We start from the raw sequence: 17256 nt of genomic DNA on the forward strand, positions 1-17256 counted from the left end.
ACTTCCCCCGGCCTTTGTTTACCAATGTGTTGCTTTCACTGAGTGCATCAGCATAACCACACCTGGGAAAGCATGCCAAATCTGCAGAAAGGCCTTAGTAGTCTGAGACACAGCATGCTGGTGCCTAAGGCTGCTTCAGATTAGTCACTATGAAGATTTTGGCTGCAACTGTGGCTCAACTCAAATCTAAAAACCAAAACTGTCCCTGTTCCCTGGCTTGTCATTCTCTCCTGCTTTCTACACCTCGAGAAATGTAGACACAATCTTTCCCTACACTGTCTACTAATCTTTCAACTGAAAGCACTTCAACTTTACAATCTTCTGAGCGAAAGGATTTTATTTAAAATCCCCCAGCTGAAATGGGACTGTCTTGGCTCTGCTAATACTCCAGATTTCAGATTCCTGCGTTAATCTCTGCTGGTGAAATTTTATCACATGCCATCTGTCTTCATGCTTCCAACCTACAAGTGTTGACATTGAAGGATGGCAATACTGGACATGCAATATTAACAAGCACTGAATTAGTAGAAGGTATGTTGTCTTATATAACCCAGTGTTTTTCTAACATAGCTCTATCTGAAACCAGTGTGCAAGGATGCTTTCAAATGAAACAGAACCGATTCTGGTTTAAGCGACTTTTAAAGTTCTAGAATGTCTCTCACTACAAATACTTCTTATGGTAGACCTGAAGTTCACTCTTCAAAATCTGTACACCCTAAATTACTCCATATCTTATGCTAAAGAGCAACACTATTCTAATAAATAAAGATGAAGAAGTCCATTCCAAATCCAATATTAATAATACAAGATGATCTTTTCTAGCTCCCAACATCTGCCTGAAAATTTCATGATTTCCTTGTTTTTAATTGCTGAGTGGTATTCCATTGTGTAAATGTACCACCATTTCTGTATTCTTTCCTCAGTTAAGGGACATCTGGGTTGTTTCCAGTTTCTGGCTATTACAAACAAAAGCTGCTACGAACATCATTGAGCAAATGTCCTTGTTGTATACTTGAGCATATTTTGGATATATACCTAAAAGTGGTATAGCTGGATCTTGAGGTAGCATTATTCATAATTTTCTGAGAAAGTGACAGATTGATTGCCAAAGTGGTTGAACAAGTTTACATTCCCACCAGCAAGGGAGGACAGTTCCCTCCTTTCTCCACATCCTCTACAGCATGTGTTGTCACTTGAGAGAAAAGATCATCCTGAGTGAGGTATCCCAGAAGCAGAAAGACACACGTGGTATATACTCACTTATAAGTAGATATTAGACATATAATATAGGATAATCATACTAAAATCTGTATACTTAAAGAAGCTAAGCAAGAAGGAGGACCCTGAGTAAGACGCTCAATCCTCATTCAGAAAGGCAAATGGGACAGACATCAGAAGAGGGAGAAAACAGTACAGGAGCCTACCACAGAGGGCCTCTGAAAGACTCTACCCAGCAGAGTATCAAAGCAGATGCTGAGACTCATAACCAAAGTTTAGGCAGAATACAGGGAATATTATGAAAGAAGAGGGAGGTAGTAAGACATGGAAAGGACAGGAGCTCCACAAGGAGAGCAACAGAATCAAAATATCTGGGTACAGGGGTCTTTTTTGAGACTGATACTCCAACCAAGGACTATGTATGGAGATAAACTAGAGCCCCTGCTCAGATGTAACCCATGGCAGCTCAGTGTCCAAGTGGGTACCCTAATAAGGGAAACAAGGGTTGTCTCTGAACTCAGTGGCAGGCTCTTTGATCGCCTCCCCCTGAGGGTGGAGGCAGTCTTACCAGGCCACAGAGGAAGACAATGCAGCTAGTCTGATGAGAGCTGATAGGCTAGGGTCATATGGAAGGGGAGGAGTACCTCCCCTATCAGAGGACTTGGGAAGGGGCATGGGAGGAGAGGGAGGAAGGGTGGAATTGGGAGAGAAAAAGGGAGGGGGCTACAGCTGGGATACAGAGTGAATAGACTATAATTAATCAAAAAACTAAAAAAATAAGACAAGGTGAATAATACAAATGAATATGAAAACTAAATAATTTATCAAATTCTTTAAAACTACAAAGGGTATAAATGATCAATAAGAGGAATTTGGAGCTGGGGCTATACTCAGTTGGCAGAATGCTTGTCTCTCACCTACAAAAGCCTGGATTCAAGCCCAGCACCACATAAAACAGGTATGATGGCACATGTCTGTGATCTGAGCACTCGCCAGGCAAAGGAAGAGTTTGAGATAAAGCAAGCAAACAAAGGTTTGAAAAGAACTGAGGAATTTAATATAAATTTTGTCAAAGAGAAGTCTTTGCAGACTATGAAATAAAATTAAGGTGACTTAAAAGATAATCACTGTAATACATACTAAGAAATTAAATTAATTAAATTAAAAAGAAATCATGCAATAAATATGTAGAATAACCTAAGAAAAAAGTAAGCAAAAGGGACTAAATGAATTTAGTAGAATGAAAGTAGGAATGCTCAGTGAGTCTCTGATAACAGGGGGATTTGTAGCCACTGCTCTAGTCTACTTTTCCTCAAGGCAGATCTGGGGCAGCTTAATTGGAGAGGCCACAAAGCTTTGTGCACTTGAATCTTTTTGGCCTTCTGAAGGGCTTTTCCGGTTTCTTCCCAGGAAACAAAGCCAAGAACGTCTCCATGATCCCAGCAGCATCATGTCTTCAGGACACACCAGACATGTTCAGCCTCTAGACAGCGCTGAGCCTGAAGTGCTTCCTTTGTGTGGGTGAAGATGATTCTAGATGTCAACCTGAGTCCTCCATGTGCATGACATATCCTATGTGTGCTCACACATGTGCAAACATACATACACACAAATTCACACCACAATCCACATGAAAGGGAATGAAGCTATGTATTTGACTAGACTGGCCGTGGAAGCTAGAGGGAGGTGCAATCTCCATAAAGAAGAAATAAACATAAGGAAGGCATGCGTGGTGGCCTCGGTAGTATACGTTAACATCCAGAGGTTATCAGAAACGCATTGAGAGATCTGGGGAGGAAGCACACAGGCAAGGGAAGGACATTCACAGCACTCAGTGGCTGCAGGAGAAGCTAGAAGAAGGCACCAAGACCACCGGCCTTTCCACTCGGTTGAGGACTTGCCCTGTCACCTACATTGGGGGATAACCAGAAACATAGGCAAAGTTGGGGATGAAACGTTGGTGCTAGAAGTCACCAACAGGAATGCATTTCAAGCAGAGACCAGAAGCAGTGGTTTTTCTTTTTTAACCTCATCATCTTGAAGCAAGAGGGAGTAATGGAAAACCCTAGAAAGACTGCCTTTTGTGTACTTTTTAGTGGCAAACAAGAGAGGGTGTGTGGACATACAGATGGCTGGAATAGTTTCTCCAGGCTCTGAAATGGAGAAGCAATTCCAGCTGCTTAGCACATCTGCATTTGGCCACTAAAGAATAAGTGGTTGGGATCTGAGTGTGGGAACCCTGTAGGCCCACTAGTGGAGGTGCGTTCAGGTGTGAGTTTAGGTTTGATTAACTTGCATATGAAAAGCGTGGCTCTTGTCAAGTTGCTCTCTATGTCAAGGATCTGGGTTGCTCTAAGAAGGTAGTTTTGCTGTGACCAGCAGGATTATATATTTCAAATATAAAATAAAAAGGCACAAGTATTAAAAAGGTAAAGAGAAATTTAATCTGAGACAGCTTTGAACCTTCTTCTACCACAAGCCTTAGCACTAGTTAGCCAGACGGATTTACTTTATCCAATACAACTTATGGCTTCCTCCTGCCATGCCCCTACTCCCACATGGCACTGGCCAGGTAAGATATAAAGGATGACTTTAGAGACTCATCCCTCAATCCAGACATGCACCCTCTACCTTCAACCAGGCTCACTCCCAAGGCAGCACAAGCCAGTTTTCTCTTAGACAAACCCTTGTTACTTGTCAGAGGGTCCACAGAACATCCAGTACTGTTCATCATGATAGGGAAGGAACTAGTGTCCAGAGATAAGATCTCCCAGCTGAATCTTTGTGCTCCTCTCTCTGCTGTACTGGTGTAGCTGGCGACAAGGAGGGAGGACACCCTCAAAATGGGATCGTGCTGGCCTGCGTTGGATGGGAGTTTAGCGTTCCTCCTTAGGATAAGGAGGGCTTCTTTTTCTGTGTACAGTTATAACAGAAAAGATCTATAACAGAATGAACTAAAAATAATTATTCTTTAATGTGCTTCTATAGAGACACAAAGAACTCTGAACGGGTAGAAATCATGATGACAGGCTAACAATATAAGGTGAGTAAAACTGGAGCTCTATCTCCCTGATTAATAGACAAACCCCCAATGGTTTGACAATATTAATCCTTTGAAAGAATGGAAATCATGCCAGCTCAACAGAAGGGAAGTCAGTACTATAAAGCTAGTCCTCAGAGAGGAAGCTTTCAGGTCAGATCCAGCTCAGTTGCTCCGAGTGCTGTGTCTCAAGTATGTGGGGTCTCAGCAATATGGACTTTACTTCAAACCTCTAGGAGGCAAACAAGCCAATATTGTTTGGGGAGTTGTTTAGATTCTCTTGACCAAAATCTCAAAGAGAGGTTTCTCATCCCTGTTCCTGGGATTTTTATTTTAGATTGTATATGGCTCTTAACAGCTGTCTAATAGGACTTAACGGCTATTAGGAGAGAAATCATGCCAGCTCAACAGAAGGGAAACAATGCCTGCTACTGTAAACCTAGCCAACTATCCCTGCCTAGTGATGTCATGGATCTTAGAGGAGAACATATTATTGCCACATTCATAAACCTGTAAAATGCTTAACTGCATTCTAAATATTTATACCCAAAATTCTCACCCCTGCTCAAAAAAGCTGCTTTTCTATAGCAGACAGACATCGGTCCAAAGAGCCACAATTGGTCAAAATGCAGAGAATCACAGACCGTGGAGTGCCCACTCCCAGCTGATACATCTACAAAACAATCCCTATATCTTAAAGGCTCAGGCAACATTATGGAAGGAGAAGGAATGTTGTTAAGAGTCAGGAAATCTGCTGCAAAATTGTGTCTTCTCTGTGTTACAGAGAAGCTACAACAATAAAATCTCAACAGTGTGGCTGCCTAAACAAGACCTGGACAATGAAAACATCAGTTGACTTACCAACATGCATGGGAAATTTTTGGGACCCATACCCAGATTAAGAGATAGGCAATTAATGGCTTCTGAGAAAGGATGAATCAGTCTTCTTCAGGAATGAGCCCCCTAATTTGTTATACTGTAGATACAAATGGCAGACCTTCCATGTGTTACATCCTCAAGATTCAAAACAAAAGAGCACATAAGCATACTTAGTAAAGATGAAAACAAAACAAAACAAAAAAGCAAATGTACAAACCTGAATCCATTTCTAGAAAAGGAGGCAGTAATGTCACAAGCAATGAAGTCCTTAGGGATAAAACTAACTGATGAGAAAAACTTGCAGAGACCTATGTCACTTTAGCAATGCTTTGCTATTTACAGATCAGAAATCATTCTCATAGCTTGCCACTGAGCAAACCAACCACCATCTTTTTTTTTTCCGGCAGTATGAACTCAATGTTGATCTCTGTCACACTTTGGTAGTTCTAGAAAAACTTTAAGGAAAAATAGTATAATGTCTGCTATGGTGATTAGTGATCAGTGAACCTTAATGGTAACAACTTAAGTGTTTGGGGGCTTTATGAACCCATAATAAACTTGACCACTAAATGCACATCTTCTGACTTTGCCTCCAGGGAGCCAATCCCCATGACTTCCATTCTCTTTTGACGTCCCTGTTTTCTGAGAACACAATAATGACATGTGTCCAATTAATAACCTTACAATGGCCTGGAAGTATCCAAGTAAGAGGCAGAGGCTCACGTGTCCCGCATTAAATCAATGCTCAAAATGATTAAAGCTAGTGAGGGAAATATGCTCAAATCCAAACTGCCCGAAAGGTAGACCTCTAGCACCAAACATTCATTTTCTAACAGTTCTCAAAGGGAATTAAAAGCATTAATTGAGCGAACACACAAAAGCTTAAAAAGCACAGTAGCCCAACTGCTGACAGGCAGAGAGTTTCGTTCGGGAGCCTGCGTGAAAATCAAAGCAGCCTGAAGCAAGGCAGGGACTCTGGAGGTGAGGAAGCTTCAGACGAAAGCTTTGACACTAGCAGAAATGTCTTCGTGAGACATAAGGGAAGAAGCTTCGTGGGACATAAGAGTGCAGCGTGACCCAGCAGGTATTGACATGGACTCTGCAGCAAGGTACCCAGAGTATCTCAGATAATTAATGAAGATAGCTACCCATAAAAACATGTTCAGAATAAGAAAAAAAGGCTCTATGTTAGAAATGGATGTGATCTCCAACCTTCTTAGTTAGAAAGAAGTCTGGGTCTGGGTTTTACAAAAAAAAAGCCCCTCTCTTACAGAGAATATTGCAGCTGTTTGATGTTAATTCTCATTTGCCACCATGAAAATCTTACTCTTCTAAATTACACATATCCACTCTACCTTTGTTTTTAAATGGGAAAAAAAATGACAACACAACTCTTTTCGATATGGCTTAGTGAATATTTTCAGCCCGCTGTTGATATCTACTGCTCAGAAGAGAAATAAAATCTTCTGAAGATATTACTACTCATTGGCAATTTTCCCTGTAATCCAAGAATTACCATGGAGATGTACAACAGAATTAATGATATTTTAATGCCTGGTAACATTCATTTTGCAACCCACAAACCTAGAAGCAGGTTTGATTTTCTAATTTGTATTCAAGAAATACATTTAATAAGGCTGAGGCTACCATATAGATAGTGAATCTGGAAAAAGTGAGTTGAAAGCCCCTGGAAATGATTCACTGTTCCAGATGTGTTGACAATGCTCATGGGTTTTGGGAAATGGCTCCGTCTGAAAAGTGATTGCGAGTACTGGGGGGACTGTAAACAGGTGGAGGCCCTAAGCTTGCCAGACAGACAGTCTAGACTAATTGGGGAGCTCCAAGTTCATTAAGAAATGATGAACTTGAAAAGTAAGATGGAGAGAGAAATAGCAGAAGACATCTAGCATTGACTTCTGGTCTCTACATGCATGTAAACACATGTACACACTCACTCACACACTACCTGCACACACGTGAACACATACAAAAATAACACTCAAGATTTGTGAGAGGTTAAAAATATAAACACTAACAGGTACTTGGAAGCAGTTGATCCCAACCCTTAAGGATAACTTCAAGGATTCAAGGCTTGCACAAAGGAAGTAACTTTAAACACAGCAGGAGTAGCAGGAAACAGGTGAAAAGTGGAGCCTCATATTGTAACTGAATTGCTCAAATATCAAGACAAACTTTTATAGAAATGATTTGTTACATGTATTTGTGTGTATGCATGTGTGTGTAGCAGAGGGTAACTTGCTGAAGTAGGCTTTCCCTTTCCACTCTGTGGGCCATAGAAATCAAATCCAACTGCACGGTAACTGGTGAGTTACATAACATTTGCACCACTATTGGAACAGTATATCTTGCAGACTGGTTACTGTTACAGTTCATTGGTTCTGGGTTTGTAGCTGAATGATGATTACTTTTCTTCTCTAGTAATACGTTTAGTGTCTTACAGCATTATGAATGGCAATCAGTAGGGTGAAGCTTCTAGTTGGGTACCAGCTTGACTTGTCTATATTTGGTGAGGTAAGTGGTGTGTTCAGTGGCAGGGCCTTCCCCTCAGCTTGTGGAGGAAAACCAATAGCCTTGACAATGCCCTATACTGTTTAAGCCCCTTTAACCAATAACTGAAAATAAATGCCGCCTGTTCCTGGCACTGGGATTTTATGCTACCTAGTTGACTTCATTATATTGTAACTCCATTTAAACCCCTTTATACTTTTGGAAAGTTTCTAAAGTTGTAGCTTTCTGAATGTCTTTCAAAGGCTTTTAGTGTTACTTGCCTCTTCTCATAGTTCCTCCTTTACCCTGCTCTTCCACTCCCTCTCCACTTAGTCTCATTCTAGTTTGCCCTTTACCCTTTTATAACACCATAATCTATTTCCCCTTCTTTGGAGGATACTCTTCTCTACCATGGTCCCATAAGAAGTACCTAACCTCTGTGGTTATTTGGATTGAAACTCACATCTAAAGCTTGAAAGCTAACATCCATATATAAGAGAAAACACAGAATGTTTGGATTCTTGAGTCCCCATACTATAGGGATATAAAAATGAGTAAACAATTGCTGTAGGGAGACTGACCATAAGAACTGCAGAAAAGAGGGATATTAAGACTGCCAGCCACCTGAAAGCTGTTAAGCTGTGCAAAGAAATCCAGGGTTGTAGCTTTTATGAGTCATCAACCATGTTGGGGTAAGCTCTTGCGTTATGCAGCTCCCTTTGACTCATCCAGCTCCTTGTAATACTCCTGTTAGTAACCGTAATAAAATTTCATTGTTTCACCAAGTTAAACAATACATTTGTTATTTTGGCCTGTTGTGTGTTCCATTTCTAGAGTGAAAATGTGTGAGTATTTCTGTGTGTGTGTGTGTGTTTGTGTGTGTGTGTGTGTGTTATGTCTCTGTGTGTTATGTCTCCTTAGGAAAAGTTTGTTACACAGCAAGTTCCACTGTCCCCAGAGAAATAGTGACCCTTATCACATAGCATTAGTGACATATGCCCCACTTCTCCATCACTTTCAAGAAGCATGAGCAGCTCATTATTGGGCCCAATCTACCTACCTAAAGAAAACATGACCGCTGCCACATAAAAGAGGTAACATTTTAAGTAAGTTTGCTTCCTTATGATGCAAAAGCTCTCCCTCCCTTAAACAGCAACCACAACAAAAACACCTTGTTTTGTTTTGGGAGGGGTGAGGATAGGGGCTGAAATTATAACAGAACCCTCCCATGGTGCCACTGTAATTATTACTAAACCTCTGGCCCAAAGGATCATTCAGCTCAGCACCTCTCTAAGACAGAATAACTACCTAAAGTGATAGACACTCAGGTCAAACTTGTTCTAACCCCGAAGACATATTTTACCAAAGCAAGAAAAGAAACCCTAAAATTCACATAGACTCTTAAAGGGCTATGAACAGCCAAAACAGGTTTGGAAAAGTGTGGGAGACAGACATTTCCTAATTCCCTATATTAGCTCAACATTTTAGTAATAATAAAAAAAAAGAACTTGATTTTGGTGTGAAGACAGATGCAATAAGTCTGGCATAGGTCTAAAGATCCCAGAAACATATCCTTATATCCAGAGCCAAATCATTTTCAACCAATGTGCCAAGGTCATTCAATTGGAAAGGAGCAATGTTATCAATGCATGTTCTTTGGCCAACTGGATATGTACTTGCAAAAGAATGAAGTTGAATTCATGAAAAATACAAATCAATGCCAAATAGGCTAAATAGGGCTAGTGAGATGCTTTAGCTAATGAAGGCACTTGCCAAAGAAGCCTGATAGACAAAGTTTAATGCCCAGGATCCACATCTTGAATAAGAGAACTGGCACCCATGAGTCATTCTCTGACCTCCATGTGAGTGAAAAGGTGTCAGTAAAGATCTTGTGAGCCATGTGAAAGGTGGTTTGCTTGTTTGAACGCAATGCCACCCATAGTGAGAAACAAATTTACGGTTGTTTTAACAAACGTTTCTGTCTTGTGATGACCTAAAATACTTTTGGACATAATTTCAGAATTGAAGAGGATCATAAATATGGGAGAAAGGCAAGCTGGTATTTGTCATGCCTCAGAGACAACCCAAGGACTACAGATTGAACGGTTTCCCATTTAGTTAGAAGCTGTGATTTCCTGGGTGGCAGCAAGGCCCTCTGGGAATTCCTCAGCAGTCCATCATACAGAGCTAACCAGGGTGCTTGGCTCAACTTCGTTAATTTGGATTAAAATGGGAAACATTTGTTTTATCAGCAACCTTCAACCACTCTGGGTAGAGACTTCCAGTTTTACAGAGCACAGAAGGAGATCAGATTAGTAAACCTAGAAAAAAATGGAAGGCAGAAACTAGATAAAAAGATAGAGCTACTCAAGAAATGAACATGGACTGCACGACGGTTCTACAAGTATGGCACAGGCTCGTCCATCCAGGACAGATTGAGCACACAAGTATCCATAGCATAAAGGCAGGTGTGCTTAAAAGCAGGATCACCTCACAGTTAACACTTGCATGTTATTACTAGAATAGCTTTTGTTCAGTACCTTATCTGTGCCCCAGCACTAAATTTTAGCTGGAACTTTTAAAACTAAATTGACTCACCAAAATTGAAAATAAGAAAAGCAATCAGGAAGCCAGAAGAAACGAGCTATTCTTAATACAGAATGAGTAAGGCCTTGCTTAATTGTACTGATTCATCATTAGGTAATTCTCAAGAAAGCAGGATAGTGACAGCATTGAGACATGAGGAGGGATTTCTAACTTAAGAGGCATTAAAAACACAAGCTAAGAGCCTTTCTAAGATGGCGGCAGCCAGGGCGTACTGTATCTTAATTGCAGATGATCAGAGACTGTCATTACCATCCAGGAGCACTTCATTCCATCAAGCAGACCTTGAGTCACTCCTGCTTTCCCAAGGGCAGTGTCTGGACCACAGGCAGCACCCCAACCCCAATCCAGGGTTCTTCTGGTCTCAGTGTAGAGATCATCTGGACAAGACAAACTTCCAGGGTCCTAGGTCCAGATGGTGAAGCCAAATCTGAGTGTCAGGATCTCAGTGCCTGCTGGGCCAGCAAGAGGCCTTGTGGCTGAATCTGAATCCATAATGCCAGCATTCGTTTGTCCTTTGGGTGTGGAGGTTGACCTAGTAACACCAATGCCCTTGCTAAATCTGCCTGATCTGCCTGACCCACCAGGACACAGTCAGCAAGAGGTCCTCCAGGCATAGTCCTCCATCCTATGGAGGTCCAAGTCTGGAAGAGCTGCATTCAGCTTGGAGCCAACTCCCTGCTAACTCCTGATCTACCCGACCTGATTAAGACAAGGCAAGGAAAAGGACTTGTACTCTTTCTCTGACCCATATCACCTTTCTGTCATCCCAGGAAGCCAGTGTGAGGGCCCAAGCAACATTCAACTTAGAGCCTTCTCTACCTATTCCTGAACTCTCTGACCATCAGAGACCACCAGACCAGCTAACACCAGAGACAACAAAATGGATATAGTGTAAGAACACAAGCAACAAATCCCAGGGCCATTTGACATCACCACAAACCATTAATATCTTTCAACATCAATGGCCTCAACCCCCTAATAAAAAGGTTAACAGAATATATGTGAAAACAGGAACCATTATTCTGCTGCATACAAGAAACATACCTAGCACTAAAGATAGACTTTACCTCAGAGTAAAGAGATTGAAAAAAATTTAAAGCAAATGGACCCAAGAGGCAAGCTGGAGTGGCCATTCTAGTATCTAATAAAGTAGACTTTCAACCAAAATTCATCAAAAGAAATGTAGGATACTTAATACTCATGAAAATCCACTAAGGGGAAATCCACTAAGATGACATCTCAATTCTGAACATCTACGTATCAAATGTAATGGCACCCCCATTCATAAAAGAAACATTACTAAAGCTTAAATCATTTAAACAACCCCATATATTAATAGTGGAAGATTTCAACACTACACTCACTACAAGAGACAGATCATCAAGACATAAACTAAAAAGGGAAATAATAAAACTAACAAATGTCATGAATCAAATGGACCTAACAGACATCTACAGAACATTTCACCCAAACACAAGAGAATATATCTTCTTCTCAGCACCTCTTGGAACCTTCTCCAAAACTGATCATAGAGTTGATCACAAAGCAAGCCTCCACAGATATAAGAAGATAGAATAAGAGGACAGTTCATAGTGCTAAGCACCTTCATAAAGAAATCTGAGACATCCGGTGCCACTAACATAGCAGCACACCTGAAAGCTCTTAAATAGAAGGAAGCAAACATTCCAAAAAGGAGTAAATGACAGGAAATAATCAAACTCAGGGTTGGAATCAATAAATTGTAAACAAAGAATCAATGAAACCAAGAGTTGGCTTTTTTGAGACAATCAACAAGACGGACAAACTCTTAGATAAACTAACTGGAAGGCAGAAGGAGAGTACTCAAATGAACAGAATCAGAAATGAAAAGGGGGACATAACAACCTACAATGCAGAAATAAAGAAAATCATTAGCTCTTACTTCAAAACTGTGTATCCCACAAAATTGGAAAATCTAATAAACTATTATTTTCTTGCCAGATTTCATCTACCAAAGTTAAATCAAAAGTATGTATGCAGTTTAAACAGAACTATAACTCCTAAGGAAATAGAAGCAGTCATCAAAAGTCTCCTAAACAAGCAAAGCTCAAAATGAGATAGTTTTAGTGTAGAATTCTACCAGACATTCAACTAAGAGCTAATACCAACACGGCTCAAACTATTCCACAAAATAGAAACACATGGAAAATTGCCAAACTCATTCTCCAAAACCACAGTCACTCTAAACCACACAAGGACTCAACAAAGAAAGAATTTCAGACCACTTTCACTCATGAACATCAATGTAAAGATACTCAATAAAATACTAACAAACCAAATCCAAGAACACATCAAATACAACATCCACCATGATCAAGTAGGCTTCCTACCAGGGATGCAGGGATGGTTCAACATACAAAAACTCATCAATGTAATCCACCATATAAATAAACTCAGAGAAAAAAATCACATGATTATCTCATTAGATGAAAAAAAAAAAGCATTTGACAAAATCTAACACCCTTTCATGATGAAAGTCTTGGAGAGATCAGGGACACAAGGCACATACCTAAATATAATAAAGACTATATAGAGCAAGTCAATAGCCAACATCAAATTAAGTGAAGAGAAACTCAAAGCAATTCCACTAAAATCAGGGACAAGACAAGGCTGCCCACTCCCTCCCTATATCTTCAATATAGTACTTGAAGTTCTACCTGGAGCAACAAGACAACTAAAACAGACCAAGGAGATACAATTTGGGAAGATAGAAGTCAACGTATCACTATTTGCAGATGACATGATAGTATACATAAGCGACCCCAAAAATTAAACCAGAGAACTCCTACAGCTATTAAACAGCTTTAGCAAAGTGTCTGGCTACAAGATTAGTTCAAAAAATTAGTATCCCTCTTGTACAAAAATTAAAAATGGGCTAAGAAAGAAATTAGAGAAACTACACCCTTCGCAAGAGCCACAAATAATAAAAAGTATCTTGGTGTAACTCTGACTAAGCAAGTGAAAGACCTGTATGACAAGATATCAAACCATAAGATTTTAACTCTATATAGAAATTATGTGTTTGTTTGTTTATTTATAGCATTGCTTTATACTTAAAAAGAATGAGACTTGCTGCTTCCAAAGAACTAGCTTCTACTTCTTTAGGGGTTAAATTATTCCTATTGAGAACATGCATACTAGATAAAAGACTAAAATGCCCAAATACCTGCTTCTTCCAACTCTCTGCTTGAGGCCTACTGTTTCTGAGTACCTCTAGACTGAAGGCTGTGAGTAGGTCTTGGGTGTTTGGTAGTGGACTCTAGTATGTATATGCTGTTTCATACGGTTTTCTAAATAGATTCCTGGACAAAATAAACATTCTAGAATGCTTTAGATCACTTATCCCAATTACTTACAAAAAAGCTGAGGGGATAATAAAAAATGTGTTTCCAAGCAGGTTGAGAAGTAATGCTTTAAATGTGAACTGTCCCTCACAGGCTCGTGTGTTTAAACACTTGATCCCCAGCTCTTGGTGCTTTTTGGAAAGGTTGTGCAAATTCAAGAGCCAGAGCCTTGCTGGAGGAAGCGGCCCATTGAGGGCAGCCCTTGAGGCTTTCTAGCCTATTCCAACTTTCTGTTTGTTCTGGGCTCCCTGACTGTGGGTGCAAGATGACCAGCTGAATCCCCAGGTCCCTGTCCTTCCTTACAATGATGGACTCTCCCCGATGGGTTCATAAGCCAAATAAACCCATCTTTCCTAAAACTGCTTCTGGTCAAGCTCACAGCAATGAAAACTATCCACTAATACAAAAGTGTAGGCTACAAACTAAAGACAAATTCTTTTATTTCATTGGTTTAAGATCTATAATCTGTTCCAGGCAGATGGGACTGGTCCTAGTTCTCTCATAGTTGGCTCATGTAGCTACTGTTTGTGACTAGCTTTATCCTGCTTGTCCTCCTGAAAGAAGCCTAACATGTTTCCTGCATCATTCTTCCACATGATGGCCATCACCTCTGAGTACAGAGGGTACTTAAATGCCTGGCTATGTGCAGAAGAACTCTCCACAGAAAGACTAAAGTCCCCGAAAACTTCCTCAGAGCAGTAGAGTGAAAACTATGTTTAACAAAAAAACAGGAACATTTCTTCAGCAGTCTGACCTGGATCATCAGACTCCTGTAACCGTGCCCAGGTTCTAAAATTACTGTTATCTTAGCCCTCTCTCTTAGCCCTCTCTTAGCCCTCTCCACATGCTGTATCAAAATTGTGTGACCTGTGATTCTTTGCTTAGGAAAATGAGTCTTTTGAAGTTCAGCTCTAATGTTGTAAACTGACTTCATTGCCTTTGATAGTTCTCTCAAAGACACATGCTATTTTGGTTTGATGAAATCCCTGCTGAGTTATATACATTAAGTAGCCAAGAATGAGTTGTAGATTCATATTAAATTTATACCTGGTGATTAATACCTTCTACTTCATCTTAGTTCTATTACCACCCAAATTTTTCATGGGTTGTGAACATGGCATTCCGAAGGCCAAAGGCAGAGCCCAAGTCATGGTAATTATATGATCCAGGGCTCATTTAGAATGAGACATCATCTCATCTGTATCTGCAAAAGAGAAAGAGTCAAGGAAAGGCAAAAATGTGTTTCAGAGAGAAGTACAGTGACTCATTCCTTAATGTTCACACTGGAAGCAATCTGAAATCTGTCCAAAGTCACAGCAGATCTTCAGCCACGGATAGGGGTACAAAGGGCCTGAGACAGTGAGAAGGCAAACAAGAGAAGATGATATTGCAGGTGAGACTGTTTTCTTTAAACTGGATGAACATTTCTCACGATAATTCTGTCATTTGGGCTGTTTTCTCTTTCCCGGACTCCAAGTCTATTTTGCTGAAGATGCACCTTTCCATGATATTGCGCGATTGCCAATGACTTCATTTCCTTTATAACATTTTACCAGCACCTTAGAACTAACTGAAATTCAAATGATTTCAGTTCATCCTGTGGTTGTATTTTCATTGCTCATGAGAAAAAAAAAAATTGAGGCTGAGATGGTAAATCTGAAAATCTTACAGCAAAGTGCTTTGTAGTCACCCCTGAGCTACCGAGGCAGATATGTGGGAATTACAGGAAAGCCACATCCAATCCCATACGCAAAATGAGCATCATGGAACTTGACCTTTTGCCATTGGATGCCTTTTATTATCACAGCTCCACTCATTCCTCAAATACCTTGACAAGCTTCCCCTCCCCTTCCCCAACTCACTATTGCCTATGTCCTGCTACTACAGTAGATATTTTGCTGAGCTCTGCTTGGAAGCTGTTACTGCGTTCTTAAGATACCAATGCCCCTAGCCAGCACTGACCTCCAGGGGACAAGACAATTTCTGTAGTTTCTCATCCACACCTTCTTTATAGCTCTCCCTGTCCTAGCAAATCATAACGAGGAAACTTTCCATCACTTCAATGGGGAATATATATGTGTATTTCGGATATATTTGCGAAAACATGTGGAAAGTTATCACTTTCAGGTCTTTCAAGAATATGCTCCTGCTAGAAAAGCCTAAGATCTTTTCCAGTCAGTTTCACACCTCTTTGTCTCTTCCCATCAAGGATAAGCTAGGAGAGTCTGTGAAGCCAGCAGGCATTAGGACTGCCCGTTGTAGAGAATGAGGGAAGGTTGACAGCACCATGCGACGGGCAGATAACAGGGCAGCCATGCGCGTATTATAACGTACGGCACTGCTGTATCCTAAGGAAGCCTAGAACATTTATAGTTTGTGAAAAAGACTGGTCGCAGCTGTTCACTTGTTTGGGGGTCTTATTCTAAGGAAAGCCTCCTACTCATCCATATACTTCAAGTGTGGGGTAAAACCTACGTGTATGTTACAAAGAGGAATACAGATCTGCCTCAGATAGACTTCATGCCTATAAAGATCAATATTACAGTAATACTCCTCTTTGGCCGCGGAGGTGCCTTCATCTAGAATGACATGCCTCATCTGCTTCTCTCTTTGTAGCTCTTGTCCTCTGGAAGGACAGACGCAGATGTGCTCAAAATGGGTTCAGGCCAGAACCGCTTGCCTTTGCTGCACAGTACACTGTCTAATTGAACATGGCAAGGTCAGCTGAGTTCTCTTGCATAAAGCCTGAGATGTGCTTGCATACTTATTTGAATTTAGTCTCCAGAGTCTACCAATAAAATAAATGTCCACAACTAGTGATTCATCTACAGTGTGTCGCATTTTAACTGCATTTGTCATGGGTGAAGGTCTGTCCCAGACAAAAAGATGGATAAATCAGCATCTATAAATAGAAATGAAGGGCAAATCATATGAATAGATAATCTTGACCTTTCACAGGTGCCAGGTATGGCTCTCGGCACCACAGCTGCTCCAATAGGCTCATCAGGACATGAGCACAAGTCTCAGCATTACTTTCTCCCTAGGAAAGCAAAGTGCACGCTACCAAGCATCCTCAGCACTTTCCCCTCCGCCCTTGGCTTACTGGCTATAGGTACCATATCCTCAGGGTACTGAACTTGGCCACTCTTTACTAGCCAACAATTGTCACACACAATGTAATCACAAAGAAGAAATATACACCTAGTTATGCTTCCCAGACTCTTCTTTAATCAGAATGTAGATCAATGTACAGAAAAATTATAACCATGCCATTTTAGCAACTTGGACATTTCTCGTATTTTTTTCCCCTAGAACTGTGTGTTTTACAATACAGTGTTATTTAAAAAAAAAAAAACTTAGAATTACAAAAATGTATGATGCATGTTTGTTTGACTAACCTTTGAGTCATTCCACAGAATACGCTTTTTGATTCTAATGAACATTATATAGGGTTTTCAATAAAAAGGGATTTTTCTGAAAAGCAGGGAAGAGAGTCACAATGTGCAGCCTGGCATGTTTGGAATCCTCTCATCCTGTTCTAGTTTATTCCTCACTAGTGTTTGCGGCACCTTCTGTTGTACCATCCAATGATACGGTTTTACTCATGTAAAACAAAAATCG

The 17256-nt window shown here is 40.5% G+C and overlaps 1 long non-coding RNA gene across 1 annotated transcript in view; it reads left to right on the plus strand.

Annotated features, from left to right (window-relative positions):
• LOC132649046 (uncharacterized) overlaps positions 1 to 17256 on the plus strand; it is a 127166-nt gene that overhangs the window by 93463 nt on the left and 16447 nt on the right. The gene's annotated exons all lie outside the window — the stretch shown is intronic.

This window comes from Meriones unguiculatus, chromosome 18, assembly GCF_030254825.1.
Source record: "Meriones unguiculatus strain TT.TT164.6M chromosome 18, Bangor_MerUng_6.1, whole genome shotgun sequence".
Lineage (NCBI taxonomy): Eukaryota > Metazoa > Chordata > Mammalia > Rodentia > Muridae > Meriones > Meriones unguiculatus.